A 26097-nucleotide genomic window follows, 5' to 3' on the forward strand; every position below is an offset into this window, starting at 1 on the left:
TTTTCATATTTGTAAAATAATTTTACAATATGATTCTACCAACCATATTGCATGTTTGATTCATAATCAAGATGCAAGTGAAATAAACATGAAACTACTTTAGATCTAATCTAAACAGGTTCATGTAATTGAAACAATTTCAACTTTAAACAATTTTTTTGCACAAAAATTATTAACAAAGAGATTTTATTTTAGATTTAAACATCTTTTAAATCTAATAAATCATAAATTTAATTTAGATCATATCTAATAAATTTATGATTAAAGATAGATCTACACAAACTAGGACAACCTTTGCACTGTAAGGGGTAAACCTTACAGCAGGACAACCTTGCAGTTTGTGATTGATCTAAAATTTTAATTTTAGATTTAATAATCAGATTATAAATTAGATCTAATCTAAAAATAATCTATGCATGTATAAATAATCATGTAATAAAGAACCTAGGCTCTGATACCAATTGAAGGAACCAGATCTAGGGTTTCAGGGTTAGATCTTGAAACTTTTTCAAGATCATACAGCGGAAGACTAAAATAAATCAAAATTTATTTTCTAAGATCAGAAAATCTCTAGATCTAAGATCTTATTACATGATTATTACATAGCATTAAATCAAAAATTAAAATATATATGAATATAGTATGAACTACATGTTGATCATATCAACATGTTTCTATACTAGCCACATCTAATGTATGTATTAAATAATAGATCAGATCTATTACCTTGCAAGTTAGACGCTCTAAGCTCGCTGATCTGGGCTTAAGGATGATGTTGCAAGCTGCACACGCATCCGGCCTCTAGGAGTCGTCCACACGAGCCCACGAATCTCGATCAGAAGTCCTGCTTCAGGAAATCAGCACAGTATGCTAGTACTGCGCTGATCCTTCTTTGATGGTTGATCAGGTGCCTCCTTCTTCTTGATTTGGACTCTTTCAAAGATGGAAAATAGAAGGAGGAGTTTCAGATCTGAGACACTCTCAGAAAACTCAAGATGGAAGGAGGAAAGATTGAAAATAAAAACCCTAGAAGAAGACCCTCTTCTTCTTCACATTTTTTTCTCTAGACACCTAAACTTGCATCTTTTATATCTCCACGACCCAAAGGTATTTCTCTCCGATTTTTGGATGGTAGAAAGGTCTCTTAAATATCTATCTCCTCCTAAAATTTTACAAAGAAACTCATATTATATATAGAGATATGATAGAGTCCTTGTCTAGGTCAAACACCTAGTCAAGGCTTATCCAAACATGGCAAGTTAAGGGATGCCCAACTCTTGAGCACCTCCTCCATATTTTCGTGCATGGATCATAAGAAAAGGGTGCATAATGTATACCCTAAAAGCTACAAAAATTCCAAAAAAAATTTGGATAAATTCGGTGCAAAATTGAAAGAGTTTTGGATTTCTAAAACTCTATCTCATAGAATTCGAAATCCAAACTTATTCCTTTTAGATTTGATCCAAACCACCTTCCATGTAAGAAAGAAGAGAGGAGACCTTTTGTGAACATGGGAGAGATCTGGGAGAGGGCTTTTGTCACACAAAATAAGTGGAGATTGGCATTGAATAAGAGAGAGGGCGTGGAGAAGGTTTACGTGGCGCAAGGTGGAATCCTAGTCCTACTAGGATTCTGTCTCATAACTTGTTTTAATTTGGTTTCCCAAACCAAATCAAATCAAAATTAGATCAACCCAATTAAAATAGATCTTAACCCAATTAAGAACTTAATTTAATCAGATTAAATTATATTTAAATCTGATTTAATTTTCTAATCAAATTAGAAATTAGATTGACCCAAGTCCTAGTTGAACTAGGACTAGTTTTTCCTTGCACTTGGCTTATCCAATAAACCAATTGGACTTGATCCAATCAAGCCCAAACCAAATCTAATTAAATCATATTTAATTAGACTTAATCTCATCCCATTGACTTAATCAAATTAAGCCAATTAGCAATCAAATTGCTAATCGATCCTCCTGCAACACTTGCACTGGGTTAAATATCAATCGTATTGATCATCTAACCCTAGAACGATTCTTAATCGTTGATCAACCATCCGATCAGATCATGAACTCTAATGTGTGTGACCTCATAGGTCTGAACCTAAGCTGGTAGCATAGGAACAAATTCTTATACCAATCGAAGTGACTGTCTAGCAATGGTACCCGACGACCGGATAGGTCGAATGTGTAGAACAACATCCTTAGAACCCATGCGGAATAGTTTTCATATAATTCATCTCCTTGACCAAAATGATCATAGGACACCCCAAAGTTTAACTGTCAACTTTGATCAGGTTGTCCACATTGTATTTCAAAATATCAAATCCATCTGATGGATTACCCTGGCCAAGATTTTGCTAAATTGAAATACAGCGACTCATTCTTCTCCAACTCTTGGAGTGGTCAATCCCATCTCGATCACACTCTGACTTCGTAAATACTTGACTGTGCCCAGAAGCCTTCCGTCTCTGAATTAAAAATTCAGTTAGTCCAGTACCAAAGCATAGTGAGTTGCTTGCAAGTCACTGAGGCGATCTCAGGTCTAAGGGACGCTTATACCTATATCCCATCAGAGACATTCTCGACAGCAGAATACTCTGGAGTTGGTCACGTTCAATGATGATGTACCCTTATATCTCACCTGTATGCCATACCAATGTCTCCACACTCCTTGGTTAAGAGGACAACCAACCCATATGGCCTACAGCGACCTATGCTCGATAGAAGCTGTTGTCCTTATTAACAGCCTATCATTTGGTCGTGAACTATTTTAAGGACTAATCGATAAATCCTCTCTTTATCGAATCTAAATAGTCCTAAGGACTTCATCATAACAACGGAGTTCATTAGAAGATGAAAGCTTATGATGAAAATGCCAAACATATTTTATTTATTAACAAATCAATTACAATACTTGGTTGCTCAACCGTCAACAGCTTGACGATTGGCTTTTTGGGACACATTTCTCAACAACAACGACCTATACTTGATATAGTTATCGTCATAATAATAGTATATCATTTGGTTATGAACTTAATATTTAAGGATTAAATGATATATCCTCCTATATCGAATCAAATAGTCCTAAGGACTTCATCACATAACAGAAGTTCAAAATACGATGTCCACAGTAATGAAAAAATTAAATAATATTTATTAATTTAATAATTTATATGTAATTATAATAATAAGCTCAACCGACAACAAGTTGATGATTGACTTTGGGATATAATTTCCAATAGAGTCATCGAGAAGAAAGTTATGGGAAACCATCCTGATTTCTCGTAATGCACCATTCCTGGCATCTATTTTGATTTTCAGCAGCTAGTGTTATACAGCCAGCCATTCTCAGGAGTGGCATGATTTGACAGAACCTTACGTGGTGCGTCGCTAGCCATTCTTAGAAGTGGCTCAATTTGACATCAAGTAACGTGATTTGATGGGACCGCTTGAGGGTCCCCCACTTATCATTCCACATACATGGATGGGGCTTGATATCCTTCACGTAGACTGCTGGGAGATGAAGATCAACGATCGATGCCATCGAGATCGGGACCCTCCTGGGGTTAGCACCCAAGGCATAGGTGCCATTACGGTGATAAGGGGTACTAAGAGTGAGGTTGGAGATCCATTTGTTGGACTGTGGCTGACGTAGAGGTTGGTGGTCGGCATGTGGATTGGCCATGAACTGGGTTCGTCTGTGCTTCCAGATTGGTAGCACTAGGGATGAGTCTCGAGGCCTATAGCTGGGATGGGGTGCCCTCACAACACTTGCCCCTCCACTTTTGAGTCTGAAGCAGTTGGTTTAGATGATGGAAGTAGTGATCCTCCTGAGCTTGGCCAAGTGGACATATCTGGGCCAATTGCATTTTTTGAGTTGATAGCCTTGGATGGGTTTCCAGGAGGCTTCTAATTTTGGTCGATCTATGTTTAGAGACTTCAGCTTGGACCTTTGGGATATCTTTAAGGATTTCTTTGGATATATCTTGTGGGTTCCAACCTAGACGATTCTAAAGCTTGGATGCCCCCAGAGTGGCTGTAATTGCACTGAGTGTAACTCTGGAGGTTCCAGTTAGGAATAAAATGTCCTTAGAAGATTGGGTTGTCGATTTGTATGCCAAACTATTTCTATCCTTATTCGTATTTTGCCTCATAACTTTGACCATCTTTAAGGAGAAGGTGGAGATTTCCAAGGGGATTAATTCGGGAGTCACCTAGGATCCACCCCAATTTGCCACATCATGAACTAAGGCTAGTTTCGAAGCATCTTCATGAATTACTTCTCACAACTTTGATCGGATAAGGGTGTCATTTTGGGCTATGACGTTAGGCACTTCAGAGCCTGGCAGGTAGTGCAACCTGATTGCTTGAAGAGGGGGCACATATCGCTGGGGTCTCATATAAATGGACCCTTTTGCCATGTGCGTTTGTTAGAGAACATTCCTTCTTCTTGTAGTCATGGAGCTATCATTGCGGTCCATGAAGGAGGCCATCAAGAAGAAGACAGTCGGGCCTCGTGGAGAGCCTTCATGCAAGAAGGCAAAGGGGCTCAACTTGAGTCCTCCTTTTCAGGCCAACCTCCGCCCTTCCCCCAACCGCCAAGAGGTCTAGCTAGGCTGAGAAGGAGCACTTTTTCCTTCATGTGTAAAGAGGGGTCTACACTAGAGGCCTTCACTGAGGCCAAACTCTGCTGTATCAAGGGATAAGGCGACGACAAATTTAAGGGAGGAGCTCCTCGATGCCTCTATTGCCGCCTTCATCCAGAACTTCGAGAACTATAAGGCCCGTCTGGGGTGTTCAGTGCCAAAGTTAGACCTCAAGCACCTCCATCCTGACAATAGCGATAAGGAAGTAGGGGCCTTTTCTTCAAATAAGTATTAGTTCTTCATCCACTTATGTTTTGCCATCTTTTTGATGCCCTTCTAGGCATCGTTATGTAAATATTTAAATAACCTATATCTCTCTTCTCAAATGCTCTCTTTTTCTTTTTTCCTCTTTTTTCTCTATTTTTTGTGTATCCTCAAGTCTTGCCAAGGACTACTCTTTAGTATCTTCGGACCTTGTCAAGGATGGCACTTTAGCACTGTCAGATTCGATCGAGGACAGCTCTTCTACACCCTTGGATCCTATCAAAGGTGTTCTATTGTTGGTGCCCTAGTATCTACCGCTCGGAGATCTTGATCCCCAAACCAAGGTATCTGTAAGGGAATCGGACTGTCAATCCAATCGTCAGGGTCCAAATGCATCTGGACATCCCATGGTCACATTCGGCACCATTCCAAACACCCATTTAGAGGTTTCTATTGATGTTGAGATGTGTTTGATAAACCATGCACTAGAGGATAGTACTTCTTCAGTATTTAATGCTTGAATCTCTAATAATGATGGCCTGTTGAAAGGTCCCATCGGAGCCCTTCGATTTCTGTTGATGTTGAGATGTCTTTGATAAACCATGCACTAGAGGATAGTACTTCTTCAGTATTTAATGCTTGAATCTCTAATAATGATGGCCTGTTGAAAGGTCCCATCAAAGCCCTTCTTTTTAGGAGGCACAGTCTTCGAGGCCCCTTTTTTGATGACATGCATTTCATGGTTAGAAGGGGCAGTTGAGGGCGATGGGGTCTGGTTCTTCTATAAATAGGGCCTCATTTCATTTGCTTGAGGTCGGGTACATTCGGCTACCTTCCGCTATGTTATTTTTCCTGATGCCATGGAGTTGTTGCTGCTTACTCTCATTCATCGGAGCTTCCTGTATCATCACCCAATGCAGGTTTGCCTCATAAGAGCAAGCCGGCGGTCGGTCTTATTTGAGATGGGTGATATTGGAAAGATCTATTACCCTGCCTGTTAAGCCACGGTGGTGACCATCAGGGGTTGCTCTAGGATCCCACTCTCACAAGGAGATCTTGGACCTCTCTCGAGGGTGATCCTACCCTCTTGCTATCATGGTCTCCCAGCCATTGCTGAATGTATGGCTTCAAGGTGAGCATGTCTCCACGATCCATGGGGTCAACGCTCCCGAGCCATGCTCTTCATTGCATCAACCCGATGTATGGCCCAAGTGGTGGTGGAGCATGTATGGGATCGGGATGGTTCTTTAGGGGTTCGATCTTGCTATCCCCGAATGTACTTTTTGAGGTAGCCTTGATGGATGAAGGCTTCAATCTCATCCTTTTGCTAGAGACATCCCTCAGTGTCATGATCGTAGTCATGATGAAAGCGATAATACTTCCATTTGTCCCATCGGGTCTGTGGAGTTCTCATCGGTGGAGGCTAGCGGATGTAGCCTTGACCCTTGATCTTCATGAGGATATGAGCTTGATGGGCTGCCAATAGGGCATAACTGTTATAGGATCGAGGTGGGCTCCTTGGCCACAGGATCTTCACTAGTTGGGAGGGTCCTTGCAAAGCCTAGATTGGGTATGTGTCCTATTGGAAATTGTGTTCTAAAGTCAATCATTTGATAATTGTGTTAATTATAAATGTATATTAATTGATGAATAATAAAAGTTATTTGACCTTTTTCATCACAAGATTACATCTTCTAACAAGTTTCCATGTCGTGATGAAGTTCTTAGGACTACTTTGATTGATAAAGAAAGATTTATCACATTATCTTTAAATTAGTTCATGGTCTAATGATACGCTATTACTAGGACGATAGCGACATCAAGTGTAGGTTATTATGTGCTATATGCATTGATTATCCTCGTAACCAAATGGTACGAAGACACTGATATGGCATGCAAGTGAGATGTAGGAGTACATCTTATGGAACGTGACCAACTACAGAGTACTCTGCTGTCAAGAGTAGCTCGTGAAGGGTATGGATATAAGTGTCCCTCTGACTTGAGATCACCATGGTGACTTACAAGCAACTCACTATACTTTGATGCTAAACTATCTGAGTTTATAATTCAATGATAAAAAGTTTTTGAGTACAGTCAAGTACTTGTCAAGTCGGTGTGTGAGTTAAGATGAGATTGATCCCTTCGAATTAGTAGGAGTTAATATATCAATGTATTTTAAATTAGCAAAATCTGAGCCCGGATAATCCATGTGATGGATTTGAAAGATTAAAATAGTGAATGATTTATCCACTGATTAGCTTAATTTGATTGAGCAAAAAAGATTAAATAAAATTTAATTAAATTAGATTCAATTAGGTTTGATCCGATTAGGTTATGAGATGACGTAATCACTAAGGGAGAATTATCCCTAATTTGATCAGGACTTTAGTTCAATCAATTTTTTTTTGATTAAAATTTGATTAAAAAATTATAAACTTAATTAGATTGGGTTTCATCTATTTTATTTGGACTAAACCAGATATGATATGGTTTGGATTTAAATAAGGAAATTAGGAGTCCATATTGCACTGGACTCTTCTCCCTTGCACCATCAATTTTCAACGGCCACTTTTCATCACGCCAAAAATTTTTTTGCATGAGATTTCTCCACACAAAAGAGCTCTTTCCTTCTCTATCTCACATCTAAAAATGGATAATTATCTAGTTTTTATGGTATGTTCATATGTGATTTGAAATTAGATACCTTATAGATAATGTTTGACATTATCTACAAGTCCATATGCCACACCCTTTATCCTCTTGATTTTGTGCGACATTTTGAGGATGTTTTCAGCATGGGAAATCAAATAGAGATTTGATTTACCATAGAAAATATTAAGGGGGCATTCCATATTTTTTTTGGAGTGTGGAATTTTTGGAAGGGCGACAATATATGGTAGAGTCCAAGATCCTTAGGACTCTTCATCCCTACCTCATTGCACACCAATAAAGGAGACTTTATTTTTTGTTTTATGCATGTAAGAAAGAAATAAAAAGGGTCTTCACGTGAAGGGGTCTTGGGTGTGAGTTCTTGGTGTGAAAAATAGAGGAAGATCCTCTTCTCTTAGGGTGTGCACAAAACTTAGTCATATAGGGTTTCTCCCTCGGGGCTTGGGAAGAGAGAAAAATAAGAAAAAATTTATTTTCTTCTCCATCTTTCTTCCACCTCTTCATCTTCTTCAGAAGTCCATCTTCATTCTTTGAAAAGAATTCAGAGATTTGAAGAAAGAATCTAAATCAGTCAAGGAGAAGGTCTTCGCGCAAGCTAGCACTCCCGAGAAGATTGATTAGATTGGAGCTTCGAGTGGACTTTCTGTAGAGACCGAACGCATGTGCGGTTGTGAGCAACCAGCAAAAATCATCTTCACCATATCTCTCAGCAGCGATGATCGTCGATCTATGCTCTTGTATCAAGTTTTGAACTCAGATAGGTGTAGATTTGATCTACTGCTTACATCCATGCATGTAGATTTTATTATGTGATTATTTTAGATCTTATATGTAATATATCATATCATAGATCCTAGAGTAGATTGATTTGATGATTAGATCATATGCATGTTAGATTAATATGATTGATCTAATTATCTTTGCTATATTTTATTTCAAAAAAATTTTGAAATACATGCATGAAATCGCCTACGTTTTCCAATATGTCCTCTCATGCATGCCTCTTCTTATTGAAGGCCTGATTCTCTTGGTGTGTGATTCGGCCTTCTTCAGCCTGTATGTACTTATCAGCCTAAGCCAGGAGATTGGCATAGTCCTTCGAATATATTTTATCAAGAAAATAGATGAGGCGCTCATTATGGAGGCCTTATTTCAAAGCTGACATAGCGATAGCTTTGTCCAGGCTATGCATCTCTAGTGTGGCTGCATTGAAGCATGCCATATAGTTGCATAAATATTCTTCCTCCTCCTAGTGGAGGAAGAAGAGGCTATCCGAAGTCCTCGATTGGACTTGGCTATGGCTAAAATAAGTAATAAACTAGTGCTCGAGTTTCTTGAAGGAGGAAATTGATTCTAACTAGAGCCTGAAATATCAGGTTCGTGCCCCCTTCTTCAAAGTGGCGGGAAAGGCAAGGCAAAGGAGGGCATTTGAGGTGCCCTACAGCATCATGAGGATCTTATAGCCCTCCAGATGATCTAGGGATCGGTAGAGCTGTCATATGGCTCCACTGTTGACAACTTGAACTAGCTTGGAATCAATTTTTGAAGGATGGAGTGAGTGAAGGGTGGCCAAGAATTGAAGCTGGAGGCAATATCGTTCCCTTCGCTTCCCACCCAAACCTCTGTGAGTTAGCATTTGATCTCATGGATCTTTTTCTCAAGGTCTTCATCTTGACAGGATTGTTCATGGTGAGAGGTACAGCCTGGGGTCGAGTTCTAGCCATAAGAGGTGGGGGATCGCCAGCATTATCGATCATGGGCCGACCCATGGTATGAAGATGGTTGCTGATTGGGAGAGGCCAACCAGTGTGTCCTTCAAGAGGGATCCTCTAGGATTGGGGAGGTCCCAATGGTTGTGTCGAAATGGCACCGCCTAGGGAGCGGGCTGAGATAGTTGCTGCCATTTCATGGCTTGTCACAGGTGCTGGATGGCATTCGTCAACATCTAAACCTAATGGACTAGGTTGTCAAATTACCATGACTCCGCTATCACAAGTGGTTGCTCTAGATCCACTGGCTGCTATAAGGTATATGAGTGGGTGGCTCTACACTGCCCCTGATGGGAGGTGGTGGAGCTGCATGGTGTACTTTCTTTTCGAAATTAGGCTATAGGCTGTCCTTCTTCTAGTGTCAAATCTGTTGTAGTAGATTTTTGGCTTAGGTTGGAGAGGCTAGAGTATGGCGGCACCTAGCCTATGGATGGTGACCGGACCTACAAAATAAGTTTCGGATTAGAGTTGGCTCTTGTGAGGACCTTCCGACACTCAAGTCGGATATCTGAAATAGATGAGAAGGAGAGAGTATGAACAATGCATTATCTTTCTTTTGGGAGTCCCCATTTTCCTCTTTTATATAGGAGTCGTTGAGAAGAAAGTCATGGGAGACCATCCCGACTTCTCCTAATGTGCTGTTCTGATGTCTGTTCTGATTTTCGGTGGCTAGTGTCATATAACTAGCTATTCTTAAGAGTGGCACAATTTGATCTGACCTTATGTGGCATGCAGCCAACCATTCTTAAGAGTGGCTCGATTTGATGTTGAGTGATGTGATTTAATAGGACCGCCTGATGGTCCCCTGCTTATCATTCCACATATGTGGACGGGGCTCGATATCCCATCACACAGATCACTGGGAGATGAAGATTGGCAACTAACACCATCAGGGGATCGGGACCCTCCCGGGGCTGACGCTTGAGGCACAGGTGCTGTTGCGGTGATAAGAGGTATTGAGTATGAAATCAGAGATCCATTTGTAGGATTGTGACTGACGTAAAGGTCAGTGGTCGGCATGTGGATTGGCCATGAATCGAGTTCATCTGTGCTTTTGGGTTGGTAGCACTGGGGATGAGTCTCAAGGCCTACAGCTAGGGTGTGGCGCCCCCACAACATTCAGAAAGAAGGTTAGAAGGGATGTGAAGATGTTTGAAACTAAGTCATAGAGCTATAGGGTCAAGAGGATTGCAATTCAAATAATAGAGGCAAGCCATAAATAGCATGGCCATCTATAGGAATCTTATGTGGTGATCAAAAGGATAAAACCTAGTAGCATAGTTGTTACGATGGTTACCATGAGCACCTCAGATCGAAACTACATTGCAAGGCATTTCAGGCCCTCTGGTCAATAACACGATCGCTGACATGAGCTGAGGCATCCGACCTGTGCATAAGCTGCCTTAGCCGATCTATCCTTCATCGTATATGAACAACTATCCATCCTGAACAGATAAGGATCTAGTGTAACAGTCTCCCCTAATCTTGTGGGAGTGATTAAGGGCTGAATTATCTCATCAAATATGGCAATCTCAAATGGCCTGACAATCTCGAGATCATGCGATCTCACAGCTAACAATCCAGCTATCCGATATTCTTCTATATAAACAATCAGAGTCCCGAGGATCCAGGTGAGTCAAATCAAATCCCTCTCCAAAAATCAATTGCTGCTTCTTTGTTCTTTGGTTTTCTGACTTGAGCATCGGAGGATCCTCGCTAGAGCCACAATCTTCAATTTTAACTTATTTTGCAGGTCACTCCAGTGCCGGTATCCTTGCACGAGGACTAGACATTCGTCATCCAACCTCAGCCATCCATCTTCCGACCTCGATCGATTTAAGTAACAACAGATAGAGGAAGGGCCGCATTCACATTCATGGCTCCAAGACAGACATCTTCTCAACTTTTCAATGCCACCGCCTCTTAACAGGCAGCCAGCCAAGCCGACAATCAAGTTCAACCAGTAGCCCCAGAGGTCCCCCCACTTGTTCAATCGATCCTCCCAATGCCAATCATGGCTAACCAATCCGGTCAGCTTACCCAGTAAGTTCAACATCTGGCGACTGCCATCCAAGTGATCTAGACCTTTCTTGCACCCTTCCAAGTGGCACCACAGTCCCCTCAGGCTGTTCCTGCACCCCTCACTATGGTGCTTCACACAGTTCTTTCAGTGGTATCACCTGTGCCTTCCATAATGGTGCCTCCACAGAATCCTGTTTCGATTGCTGCTCTACAACCACCACCTCAATCAGAGCCGTAGACACCTCCATGAAGTCTGAAGAAGAGGTTGACTCATCAAAGTCATCCTAGGGCCTAGCAGTTGGTCTGATGGTGATCTCCAAGCTCCCAATCGGGCCATGATTCAACTCCCAGATGTCGATCTCCTCTCTCTTTGAGGCTGGCACCATTCGTGAAGTTGACTTCGAAAGGTGATTTCAGGAGCTTGATCAGTAGTTGGATCAGAAATAAGAAAAAATTTTCAACAATAATGGCTCCTCGGTGCTGCCCTACGAAGGGTATAACAGCCAGCCACCCTTTGTTTTGAAGATTGTGCAGGAACCACTCTCCCCACACTTCAAGCTATCCCAGCTAAAGGTCTACGATGGGACCACTGACTCTATCAATCATGTGGAGACCTTCAAGGCAGCAATACTCCTTCAAAGAGCATTGGATGCGATCCTCTATCAAGCATTCCCTCCAATCTTTAAGGGGGCCACTCGATAGTGGTACTCGTATTTAAGATTGGTATCTATCCATTCCTTTGAAGATCTGTGTCAGTCCTTCATCAGATATTTCATCAGCAGTCGACGATAGTAGAAGCGGTCCGAATACCTCCACATCATTAAACAAAAGGAGGGCAAGTCAATCCGCTCTTTTATGAATAGATTCAACATGGCGACTCTGGAGGATCAAAACTTGGACCAGTCGACCGCAATGGCCATAATGATGAGCAGTCTACTAAAGAATGACTTGAAAAAATTATTAATAAAGACTTATCCCTAGGATCTCCCGAATATACTTGCCCGTGTGGAGAAGTATGCCCTCATGAAGGAGGTCTTTGTCGAGGATCCTCCTACCGATTCAATCATGGCGAGATCCAGCAAGGAGCACCATCCAAGGTGAGTTAAGAAAAGTTGCCTGTGCTCCCGATCTCTGCCTCCGAGGTAGAATAATGGGGGTCGAGGTCATTGATCTCGAAGTCTCCTGAGAAGGGCTCGACGACTATCACTGCCTGGACAGTATGATAGCTACATGCCCCTGACTGTCCCTCAGAGTGAGGTATTTTTGCAAGTGAGGCCTGAGTTACCTGCACCTCAGTTGATGAGAATGAGGCTATAGAATCATCGAGACCCTATAAAATATTGCTTTTATCATCGTGATCGTGGCCATGATACTGAAGACTGCCACCAACTTCATGATGAGATCAAGAGGCTCGTTAGGCAGGGGTAGCTGAATCATTTTATCTAGAGAGTGGCCCTTCAATACCGAGCTTCGAGAGTTCAGCAGCCACCCCCTATGCCTTAGTAGCCTTTCCCTCTATCTTAGCCACAGCAAGCGCCAGTGTGATAGGAGCGGGATCAGGCTGGAGAATAGATGGTGGAAGAAGAGCGACCCATCTGTGGAGAAATCCACATGTTTACTGGGGGGTCATCTGGGATTCTTGATAGACCTGGTTTGGCCTAATTGATGGATGTCCCCAACCAACCGAGGAGGAGAATTCGAGGTGGGTGGTGAAACTCACCTCACGTCTATATGAGGTAACCAAATACCGGCTAATTTATCTTTTGTAGAAAAATGCAGACTGCTGTAAATGTGCTCGACATCAATGCTGAAGTGATATCCCATCACCTAAAGACGGACCCAATTTGTCAGGCAAAAAAGTGGAAGAGGCAGAGTTTTGCTTCGGAATGTCAAGAGGCTATAGCTGAGGAAGCCTTCATAGGCTAAAGCAGCATGGTGGGATTCCAATTTAAATTCAGCTGCATGTATTACCAATGATGTAATAACATTTTCTATGGAAATAAAATTTGCAGGGCCATCAATTCATGATGGGCGCCCGAGTCTCCCAAGAGTTGTCTGCTCCTACTTGAGGTTTTGAACCATAATGACGATCAACTAGCACGAGGGCTAACTTAGCAGACCCTCGAGAAGACCTTGATAATTCTGAGGTGGGGTTAACTTACAAGAACCCAGCAGAGCCCGAGTCATTCGAGAAGTAGAGGGAGACCCTTAGGAAATCTTCGGAGGGATAACTAATCAGACCTCAGAAGACCACCGAGAGTGCATGCCATAGGCACAAGCTCACCTCTGGCACACAATACCTCTTGCGTGAAGATGAACAATGCTAGATGAAGCAGCATAAGATTGCCATAGGCACACAATACCACTCATGAGGGATAACTAATCAAACCCTTAGAAGACCACCGAGAGTGCATGCCACAGGCATAAGCTCACCACTGGCACATAATGTCTCTCGTGTGAAAACGAACAGTGCTAGATGCTGCAAGCACAAGATCGTCACAGGCACACAATGCCACTCGTGAGGGATAACTAATCAGACCCTCAGAAGGCCATCGAGAGTGTATGCCACGGGCACAAGCTCACCACCGGTATACAATGCCTCTCGCATGAAGACAAGCAGTGCTAGATGTCGCAGGTACAAAATCACCATAGGTATACAATACCACTCATGAGGGATAACTAATCAGACTTTCAAAAGGCCATCGAGAGTGCATGCCACAGGCACAAGCTTATCACTGGCACACAATGCCTCTCGCGTGAAGACAAATAGTGCTAGATACTGCAGGCACAAGATTGCCATAGGCACACAACACTACTCGTGAGAGCTAACTTACCAGACCCTCATGAACATCTCGATGACTCTGAGGTGGGGCTAACTTATAAGATTTCTACAGAGCCTAAGTCACTCAAGAAGCCAAGCAGTGCTAGATGCCGCAGGCATACAACGTCACTCATAAAAGATAATTGATCGAATGCTAGAGGAATAATAAAAAAGATAGTCAATATCTAGTCGAGGCATTATCTCAACAGCATTTATTCTACTTGAAGTATTTTCTCAGACTCAAAAAGAGGAGGATAGTGTTGAGATAGTTATGATTCCTCAATCATGCTAAAGCTGAGTGACCTAGATCTCTACTCGTGCTGATTTGAGCAGTAAGCATCTCCTCAGCTGATCTAAGTATTTGTCTATGCTGTTCTCTGCGAGCCGAGCAAAGTGCACACAAAATTCATAGACAAGCACATATTCAAATTTAAAGATGAAAATCAAGCATCTCATTTTGTTAAAGTCTTTATAAAGAAAAAGCTTTTAAAAGAAAAAAACCGATACATGCTTTACAAAAAGAAGATAATTGCTCCAGGCAGTATCTTGCGAACAAGAGAAGAAAATGAGGAAGGAAAGAGGAAGAAGAGGAGGACTAGAGAAGGTGGAGAGAAAAATTAAAAAAAAAGGGAGGGTAAGGAGGCGCATGCCACTGCAATCGATGGAACATCAGATCGGTCAGGTGAGCTGGTTCGATCTTCATCCATAAGGGACTTTGCTTCCATACCGTTCAAGTGAGCTGATTCAATCTGCATCCATCGAGGCCTCCATCTCTTCATCGGTGCTGTCAGGTTGTATGTCGTGAAGTTCTAGATACGATATTATTTTCTGCAGATGGGCCTTACAATCATTGAAGCCCTGGATAAAGGTGACGGTGGCAATGTCGAGCATCTCCCTTCTAGATGTCGTAGAATTTTGAAACTCTGTAATGTGGTGCTCCTAGACTGCAGGTGGGATGTACTCAGGTGAAGGGGGAGGCAAGGTCACAGGAGGCAAAGGAGGGGGAGCCCCACGAGAAGAGGATGCGCCAGCCTGCCTAGCTCTCTTCCTTTCGTGGGCTAGATACTTTCGACGGGCATACCCTTCAAAGGTATTCCACTCTCTTACTCATTGCTTGATTTGCTCCAAGGATGGTAGGTTCGAAGACAAAGATATGGCAGCAGTCAAAGAAAAGAACTTCTTGCCACAAGAGGAGTGGAGATCTCTCTGCTCTTTGGTTCCTTATTATGGGTGCTAGCAACCACATCAATCGCCAATCGATGCTTTTTAGGAGTTAATGGCCATGCAGTTAATGATGCACTTTCTCTAGAGTGGGAATAAATCCCTGTGACACTTCGCAAAATGGAATGGATCCACGTTGCACATTTTCTCAGGCCTCATGCCATTTCCCATGCGTGACTTTATCGGGTGAAGTTATCAACCATCATTTTTCATAATCTTTCATATTTAAGGAAGCAAAATGAGGTTATCGTTCAAAATTGAATTACCTCAGATCGGCATAAGTAAGTCCACTAGCCGAGGTATGGCAAAAAATATTCTTTTCATTTTATTCCTTTCAAATTTTCTTACAAATGATCCCAAAGGGACCCAAAAAAAAAAAAAAAAAAAAATATATATATATATATATACACAAAAATTATGAGACGGTGCCTGGATCTGAGGTGTCAGCCGCTGAGACATTCACCATGGTAGGATCCCAAATTTTATCTCAAAAATTTAAGTTCAGATCTTGATATTTGACGGCAACTCGAGCTCGAATAGACTGTCTTCCAGCGTCATAGGCGTCAGTGGAATATTCAGTCCTTTTTTCCTTATATTTCTTTGAGGCTCGAAAGTTCTCCACGGTCTTAGAAGCAACCTTGGCTATTCGCTTCTTCTCGACCTCCAGGCGGGTCTTCAACTCCTTTATTTTTTCCTAGTAGCCAAGAATTCTCCTCTACAGCCTTTCTCAATGCCACCTCAGCATCTTTAGCTCTCCTCTCGGTGGTGTTGGTGCTCATGGAGACTTCACCGGCCTTCTTCTCGACCTTTTCTTTTGCTCTTTTGAGCATCTCGACTTCGAGCCTAGACTTTTTCGCCTCTTTGGTCAGCTCATGAAAATTTTCAATGTATCCGTTCAGATAATGGGCGAGCTGGTTAGCAAAAAAAAATTCATAAGTGAAAAATAAACATACAGTAGAGGTTAAGTGAGAAAGTGCCAACATACCCGGATGAGGCAATCCATGGCTCCTTTCCTCATCTCCCTCCGAGCAATGCCTAGTAGCTCATTCGCATCGATAGGGAGAAGCAGTTTGGAGAGTGGCTCGCTCACCAACATAGGATCCCTTAGCGCTGAGGCCTTAAGTTTCAACCCAGGCAGTACAGTTTCAGACACACTAGCAACCTCGACTGGAGCCTCATTCGAGGAAGATTTGACTGCGGGTGAGACTGGTTGGGTTGGCGGGCTAGGAGGAGCGGGTAAGCTCAGAATTACCTCCTCCAGGCCTTGATCTGTATGACCCTCCCAGTAACCTGTAGCGTCAAAAATGGTAGGCAAGTCCTCTCTCACCCACATAATTTCATGACCCTCCAGAGGGGAGGGTTCAGACTCTCTGATCTCCGAGGTCGGTTGTGCGGGGTCTCCGACTCTAACCCAGAGATTTCGTCTGATAGCAGGCTTGGCATCTCTTTTTCATAGGATTTTTCTCTCTCTCTTTGGCAGGCTCAAGCTCTTCCTAGCTTTTAGCTTTGCAATCATCATGGAGATCCAATTGTAAGACAAACAAAGTCAGAAGAATTAAGGTCAGGATAGCTTACTCGCATACCTTGGAGAGCAACTTGGCTGATACTGACATTAAATAATATCTGAGCTGACAACAGCTCCTTCAACTTTGAAATCTTGAAGCCCCACAGAACTACCATCTTTTGCTCCAGAGCCTTGTTTATTGAAGGCTCCCTTAACGAAGCCTCTTGGGGTTTGTCCCAAGTAGTAAAGTTTCAGTCTTCACCTGACGTTTCTGAGATGAAGAGAATCCTCGGCTTCCAACCATGCATAGAGGAAGGCATATCCGAAAATATTAAGTGAAAGTCATCCTTCTTCCTCCGCAGAGTCACATACCACCATCCGTGCAACTCAGGATGCCGCTTGAGACTGAAGAGAAAGCAGAAGTATGTGATGCTCGGCATAACCCCAGCTAGCATGCATACCATGGTGAATCCACAGATATGCATCAATGCATTCGGGACCACCATGCATTGCAATATTTCAAAGTATTGAAAGAGGGCCATGAAAAAGCGATGGAGAGGAAGCCTCACCCGAGCTCGGAAGCACTCCTCATGGAAACCCATACGTCTTGGAGGCGGATGGTAAACTCAATCATCTGATCTCGAAACTTCAAGTTGAAATGCGGGAGGTATTTGATACTGCTCATGCAGCATGATTATGTCTTGCTCTATTATTTCTGACTTGAAGTCCAGTGGCACAAAGTTAGGCTCCATGGTGGCCATCTCTCTCGCTCGTGCAGGAAAGCCACGAAAAGATGAAGAAGAGAGGAACTCGCAATGGAAGGAGAAAGTAACTGCAACTTTGCGAGGACTGTGTCTCGTCCTGTATGAGGATTTCAAATAATCTCAGATGTGAATGGGACTGCCAAAAGTCATGCCCCGTCTGCACACTAATTGTAGGAGACGTGCGTCATCAGATGATTAACATACGCGCGATGCATGGAGACTGCGAATGGACATGATTGTTGCCGCTGATATGATAGTTAATGCTAGTGATAGGTGAATCACACTTTATACCACTTTCAGAGGAATGCATATAGACGTGCACCAGCTGCTCCCATGCAGAGGCAATTCGAATTCCAATCTTTTTCAAAATCTATATGATAGGTATGGAAATTTGCCTCGGATCGTAATGAGAATTATAATCTTTTGCGATTCTAATTGTAAACTCAGGTCAGCTCAAATTTTAGCCCTACCTTTAGCTCAGCTCGTGCCTTGCTCAAATCATAACAGGCTAAGTATTCATCTAGGCTATGACTCTAGTTTTTGTAGTTATAGTTGAGGGCCGAGCACACATTAAATTTTTTTCACAAATATGATTCATATTCATCAATAGAAGAGGATTATATTTGTTCCTGTGAAGATTTTATTACAAGACCAGAGGCCTCGGATCAGCTCGGATTTTAGCCATACCTTCTGTTGGATCTATGCCCTAGAAGCTAATCTTGGCTGACACATTTCATATCTCTAGGACATGATTTTATACTTATTAGGCAGTTATATTATCATTCATGTCATGCGTCCATGAATCATCCGAGGGATTAACAAGATAATGACACATATTCTCAAAGAGTTAAAAATTTGAGGCTTGTGTCATTGATGGTTGATTCCTAAATTGCTACTGATCATAGGATCATCATGAGGATGGTGATTGATCCAGATAGACCAATGTATGGATCACTTCTTTCAGACAGATGGATCTCGAATCTGTAGTATAGAGATACTGGAGTGAGAGTGCAGGTGGTTGTTAGAGAACAATTAGCACTGAGCATGACCAACACGAGAAATCACATGAATGTCTACTCACTCGTTAGTGACTTTCTCGATGCTGCAGTTGTATGACTAGTCTTTTGATCTAAGATGACACTACTGCTCGCAGTGAGGCTGCTGGAGTTTGACTGACACATCAATATGGATCTTGAAGAGCCCTTGTAGTGGATGTTGACGATAGTTGGTCCACTATAAGAGAAGAGTGTGCATCAAGATAGGATCTATCGATCCTAGTAGAAGGGAGTAGTCCTATGAAATTTAAGAGGTCGAGTCCTTAAGTCTATGGCCATAGCAGTGTGATTGATGAAAAAAAATTTTCATAGAATCACATATGGACTTGAGCTGATTGAATCTATCATATGACCGATGTTGAGATTTAACGATTTATCCATGACTTGCCATCTGGTCAGAACTCACAATAGAAGGACTGTATCATATGTTAATTGCACCTACAGGTTCATCTTTTATTCTGCTGGATTGTCACTACATACTGCTAGGTGTCACTGATGGATTGTGAGACTCATGAGGATCATCTTGATGATCAATGATCTTTGGTGGGCTGAGTTGGAATTATTTCAATCCATTGAAAAGAGTTTTAATGATATTGTGATAGAGATCACAATATATCTCACTATCAGATAAAATAGAATCTATGGAGTCACACACAAAAGAGACTTTTGACTGATCAGATGGTTGAATTACGATTATGAATCGTAACAGGATTTGATTATCAATTTGATTGATAATTGATCTAACATAAATATTGCATTATGTAACTTACTAAAGAGTTAATGAGTTATAGGAGGATTAATTAGCAATAAGATTACTAATTGGTTCAATTTAATTGAGCAATGGGGCTTGTATAAAGTTCAATTTGATTAGATTTAATTTGACTCATTATGGGTTTGATTTGATCAACACCAATAGGGTTATAGGATAACCCCAAAAGGATCGGATGATTAGCCCCAGTTGAATTAGAATTTAGGTTTGAACCAATTTCTAATTAGACTAGGATATATGAATTCTTATTTGGATTAAAAATCTTTATTTTTTTGGATGCATCAAATCTTAATTCGATTAGGATTAAAAATTGAGTTTGACTCAAGCACCGAGAAAGAGTCTAATAGGATTAGGACTCCTCCTCCAATTAGGAGATATCTAATCTAAATCAATTGGGCTCCAAATCAGATTTAGATTTTTATTTATTTGAATCTAATCTGATCCTACTATAATTAAAATTAATTAATATTTTAATTAAGTTTAAAACAGTAATTTAAACAAGAGTCCCATGGGATTAAACTTCCCTTCCATGCGCCAACAAACCAGCCCACGTTGAACCTTGATTTTGTGCGTACGCCAACCGGATTTTTGATGCCTCTTTTCCCCTCCTTTTTAATGTGTAAGAAAGAAGAATAAACTCTCGATTTATCATGTAAAATTGGGCACAAATCAGATTGGGGTGGGTGTCTTAAAATTCCAAGAGTCCATGGATGTTTGGACTCTATCTCCTACTCAATTTAGAACTCATCTTTTGGTCTATTTAAACCCACCCTTGGGACATGAGATAAGAGAGAGAGGACCAGGTTCTAACACCCAATATGAGACCCTTTGTGCGTGGAGAAATATAAGGGAGAAAAAGGGAGGGACGGCATGAAGATAGGGGGCGCAAGGTATGTTTGATCTCTTCTTTCTTACAAATAATTGTTGATTGTTTGGACATCTTTCTCTCTCCCTCTTGTCCATGTTTAGATATGGATATCTCCTCTTTCTTTTTTTTAAAAGTTGGATAAAATTATTACATCTCTATTGTAGAGATTTGGTACATGAATTTTAGGAAGAAAAGAGAAGAAAGAGTTGTTCTCGTGATCTCTAGCGTAGAGATCAAGATCCTCCTACATCTTCTTGTTCTCTAAGAGTATCTTAAGAGAAAAAAAAATTTTCAACTATCAAGATACGATCTCTGTAAAGGAGCTAGCATCCCGATGAGATTAAAAGGCTTCTGATCAGATCAAAATCTCGTGTGGATATCCGTAGAGGTTGGATGCTTGTGCATTTATAAGAGACCTTCAAAGGACATCCATGATCATCTGTTTGCATTAAAGATTGATTCATATCCAGATATATTTTAAATTTATTTTTTTATTTAATTTTTATATCTAAATCTTATCTCACATATGATGATCTTGCTTATAGTTTGAGAATTTGATCTTATGCATGCTTAGATTAAATTAGATTTAATCTGAAAAATTTTTAAATTTTACTGCGTATTTGTTTTGAAAAACTTGCATGCATGAAACTATAAAAATTCAATAGTGGTATTAGAGTCACGTCATATGCATAAAATTAAAATTTAGATTTAAAATCTGTAGAGAAAAATTTCAGATCTGAAAGATTTTGATATCGTTCTAACATATGGTTGCCTTGGCATAACTTGTTATGCTAAATAGTTGTCTTAGAATGATGTTAAAATTTTTAATTAGATTGAATTTTTAGATCTGATTTTTTCAGCATATATGTGATATATATTTTATTATTTAGATCTAAAAAGAGTTTTGAGATCTATTTTGATTCATATATATGATATATGAAAGTATGTTTAGGGTTGAAATTTATTTCTATGACCTGAACTTGTTTATGTATATGATACATATTTGTGTGCATGATCTAAAATTATTTTGAGATTAAAATTTACTCTTCATGCAAAGAATTTAGATCTAAAAATTTTAATTTAAGATCTAAAATTAGTATTTATGCATGAGGGAGTGGTTATGGGTAGATCAAATTAGGTCATGTAATTGGATTACATCAATGGATTTCTGATATGATCATATTGGGTTAGAACGAATTTACCAGTTGATCAAATTGAGTCAAGTGTTGATTAGGATGAGGTCAATAGAGCATAAGATCATACAATTATTATTGATTGAATCGATTGACATCCATATGAGAATCGATTAACCTAAGGACCTAATTCGACTCTGTGGCTCGAGTCTGATTCACCTAAGCCAACCTATTCAGATTAATTATCCAATTGGTGTCTAAGGCAAGTAATTGAAAAATGGTTATTTAATTAATTTCATTCGCTTATCTGATCAATTTATTGGTGTCTAAGAAAAGCAACGGGGGGACCCCCACCAATCTCTACTTATCTGACTAATTTGAAAGATTGAGCGTTAATTATGGTTGCTTGGTGGTTTGATTAAGCCCATGCCAATTACGTTAGTCATGTGATGACTGATTAGATGAGATCTAAATTCAAATCTCTTCACCAAATATTAAGTCCAAGGTCTTCCAATTGTAGATGTGTGGGTGTGCTATCGGCGTTGATTGTTCTTGACCGATTATAGTAGTCAGTTCATCGAAAATACGCAATCATTCTATTAGTAAAGAGTTACTCTAAGGTAAAGATGGGATTAGGCCCAATAACTGTTAGGTGAGGGACCCAATGACGGCTTTGCATCTGCTTGTGAATGGTGGGTCTGGCTTAACTAAGGAGTGTGGGCAATAACTGTTAGGTGAGCTCACATGACTTAGAGACCAAGTGACTGCAACATGCTTAGAGAAGTATCTGGACAAAGAGTTATCCATGCATCGGTGTTCATTCATGTTACTAATAACTATTAGGTGAGGTGCACGGTATCAATGGGACTGCAGCACCCATTAAAAATTCAATTGTCACATCAGAATTTTTGTTTCTCCACCCAGAGAGTGTGGGAGATCTGATAAAATAGTAGGAGTCTCTTTTTGCATCTAAAAGTCTCTAGAGCAAGTCATAAAATAAGTACAAATATCTAATCAGAATCTTTGCTCTCTGTGTTCATTGTGTTAGCTTCCAACCCTCTAGCTTGAATCTTAGATATTAACTGATTAACCAAAATTGATTATATAGACTGGCTTACAAACTTAAAAATTATTCTTAATTTTAAAAAATTAAGCTATATTCTCTACCAGATTATTCTGATGTTAACAACCCGTCCAACCCATAGTCAACGAGCTATACTTGATAACTGGATGGATAATCACAATAAAAATAGGTGCTATGCATGAGCACATGTTTACTGTCAATGATGTGTTGATTCATCTGCAAGTATTGTGAGGTGATCAGAGTTACACAGTGTATGTGATACGTCATGGACAGTTAGTCTATGATCGTTATTTGATAATGAGCAAAGAAATTAAGAAGCTTGAAAGGCTCGACATGATCATGCATAAGGAATTACTTATGGATTTGATCCTACGATCCCTGATTAGTTTATATGGATAGTTTATGGTAAACTACTATATAAAAGACCATCATGGCACCTTATCTAAATTAATCAAAGTATTGATAATAAAGAAACTTTGAAATAGTTCAGAGATAAATATCTAGAGAGCCTAAAGAAACAAAGACACACCTAGAGTAGATATGTCGAAATTACTCAATATTATCTTTACAATTTCTTCTTCTCCCAGTTGAGCTGTGGATTCTAGTGTAGAGTTGATGGGAAGATAGAGAGCTGAGGAAGTAATACTTGAATTGGCTATAGAGCAACAGTTACTGTTGCAGCTATGGGTATCTATCCTTCGCGATCATCGTTTGGATTTGTTCTTAGAGACGGTCTCTATCATTTGCATGGTGATACATATGTGAATTTACTTGAGCAAGTAGTGAATGCCCTTGGATCTGAGAGATCCAGAATTGAGATAAGCTTAAAGTATATGTGGACCCTTAGGCTAAGTCATATTGGAGAAGAAATAATTTACAAACTGAAGAAATATGGGCTTAGGCTCATTGACTGTTGAGTCAAATCTAGTTTGTGTATCATCTCTTTGAGAAAATATGTTCAAGCTACTCTTGTAGGATAAGAAAAAAAGGATCACTGAGATACTTATCCTTATATACATTTGATGTGTGTAGCCCATGTGATGTGCTAATCAAGGAGTTGTCATTACTTTGTATATGAGATACAAATCTAAAATTTTTAAAAGATTTAAAGAATTCAGATGTAAGTAGAGAAGTAAATCAAAAATTTTTAAAGATACTTCGATCAGATCGAGGATGCAATACCAATGAATTTTTTTTTTGATTATCTCATAAAATGGCATAGTTTTATATTGAACCCCTCTTAGTAAATCTCAGCTCGATGAGATAAGAAGAGTCAGGAGACTATATGAGATATGGTCTGGTCCATGATGAACTTTACTGATTTATATTTCTTTAGGGACATACTTTATTTCTATAAAATTAGATTTTCTCTAAACCTGTTCCTACCACACCATATGAGATAAAGCATGATGAGAACTGAATCTTGATTATTTTAAGATTCAAGAATGTCCAACCTGTGTCTAGGATAGCAAGTGGATATGTTAAAGGATAGGTCTATAAAGCTCATCTTAAAAGAGTTTGAGATATTACTTTCTGAAAAGATTACAATGTGATTGTGACCCGACATGCTATCTTCTTGAAAAATTATTTAACCAAGATAAAGTAGTAGGAGGAAAGTTAAGCTCGAAGAGAGTGTCTCTGTAGAGCAGCGAGCCTTGGAACCTTACGAACCTATTCATCATAAGTTAGTAGACGTATATTCCTCCTCCACTTCATACATATAGTAGGATCTCCAATCCTCTCGAAAAGTACTCGGGTATGCTTAACAGAGGATGTAGAGAAAGTCGTTTCTCATGAGAGATGGGGAGCATGGAGATGATCCCAAAACCTATAATGAGATAATGAGAGACGTCGACTCCAAGAAAGGGATGTAAAATAGCTTTCCTGAGTAGAGATCTTTTGAAGATTTCTATATGGAGTAACCTATGAATTTCACTTCTTGTGATAGGAGATCACAAAGTCTATAAAAAAATCTTGGAGTTGGAATAATCATTTCGATAATATGATCAAATTATTTGATCTGATATGAGAAATTCTGAATTTCAAAAGGGTCAGTGGGAGTGTTCAATACTGACATCAGTTAAAATATGGTTGAATATAGATTTCTCCATAAGAGACATAAAATGAGTGTCCTAAAGATCTATAGTGATAGATGCAATTGGATGCTTGTATTTTCACAGATAAAGTACAGAGACTAGATGCTGAAATAGTTCAGTATAACAATCTTGAAGAGGGATCTGCTATCCTGTCGGGCATAGATATGTGCCATGTAATGTACTTGAACTAATATAGTTATTACTGTGATTGTCACAAGTAGATATCAGTCGTACCCAGGCTGTGAGCACTGGATTGCTTTAAAAATATCTTTAAGCTCTTAAGAAGAACTGAGGATATATTTTTAATTTGGAGAAGAATCAAAGCTAGGAGTGGAAGGATACATCAATTTAGATTTCATGTCTGATATTGATGGTAGAATGTCTACATCATGGGGTATGTTCCTGTATCGATATTTTGGAAGGATTTTAAATAATCGATCAATGGAAGCTAAGTACACTATAAATGTGTAGGATGCATTCTGATTCTAATATTAACTGCAGAATTGATTGTCATGTCATCAGATATCGTGACACTATACTGCAAGGATAATGGCACCATAGCCCTTGCTAAGGAGCTTAGGTCTCACCAGATATTTAAGCACATAGAACAGTAGAACACGCGACTATCTCGAGTAGAAATACATAGAGGTGCAGAGAGCAAACTCTACATGTGATGTGGATGACCTACTGGTAAGTCACTTAACTAGCCTAAGACTAAAGCTTATCTTATGAAGATGGGGCTTGGTGCATAGTAGATTGACTTTAGTGCAAGTGGAAGATTGTTGGATCTATGCCCTAGAAGTCAATCTTGGTTGACATATTTCATATCTTTAGGACATGATTTTGTACTTATTGGGCAGTTATATTATCATTCATATTTATGTGTCCATAAATCATCTAAGGGATTAACAAGATAATGACACATATTCTCAAAGAGTTGAGAATTTGAGATATGTGTCATTGATGGTTGATTTCTAAATTGCTCCTGATTATAAGATCATCATGGAGATGGTGATTGATTCAGATAGACCAGTGCACGGGTCGCTTCTTTTGGACAGATAGATCTCGAGTCTGCAGTGTAGAGACACTGAAGCGAGAGTGCAGGTGATTGTTAGAGAATAACTAGCACTGAGCGTGACCAACACGAGAAGTCACATGGATGTCTGCTCACTCTTTAGTGACTTTCTCGATGCTGCAGTTGTATGACTGGTCCTTTGACCTGAGATGACACTACTGCTCACAGTGAGGGTGCTGGAGTTTGATTGACACATCAATATGGATTTCGAAGAGCCTTTGTAGTGGATGTTAGCAATAGTTGGTCTACTATAGGAGAAGGGTGTGCATCAAGATAGAATCTATCGACCCTAGCAGAAGAAAGTAGTCCTATAAAATTTAAGAGATCGAGTCCTTAAGTCTATGGCCATAGCAGTGTAATTGATGGAAAAGAGTTTTTATAGAATCACATGT

Source organism: Elaeis guineensis, chromosome 3, assembly GCF_000442705.2.
Source record: "Elaeis guineensis isolate ETL-2024a chromosome 3, EG11, whole genome shotgun sequence".
NCBI lineage: Eukaryota > Viridiplantae > Streptophyta > Magnoliopsida > Arecales > Arecaceae > Elaeis > Elaeis guineensis.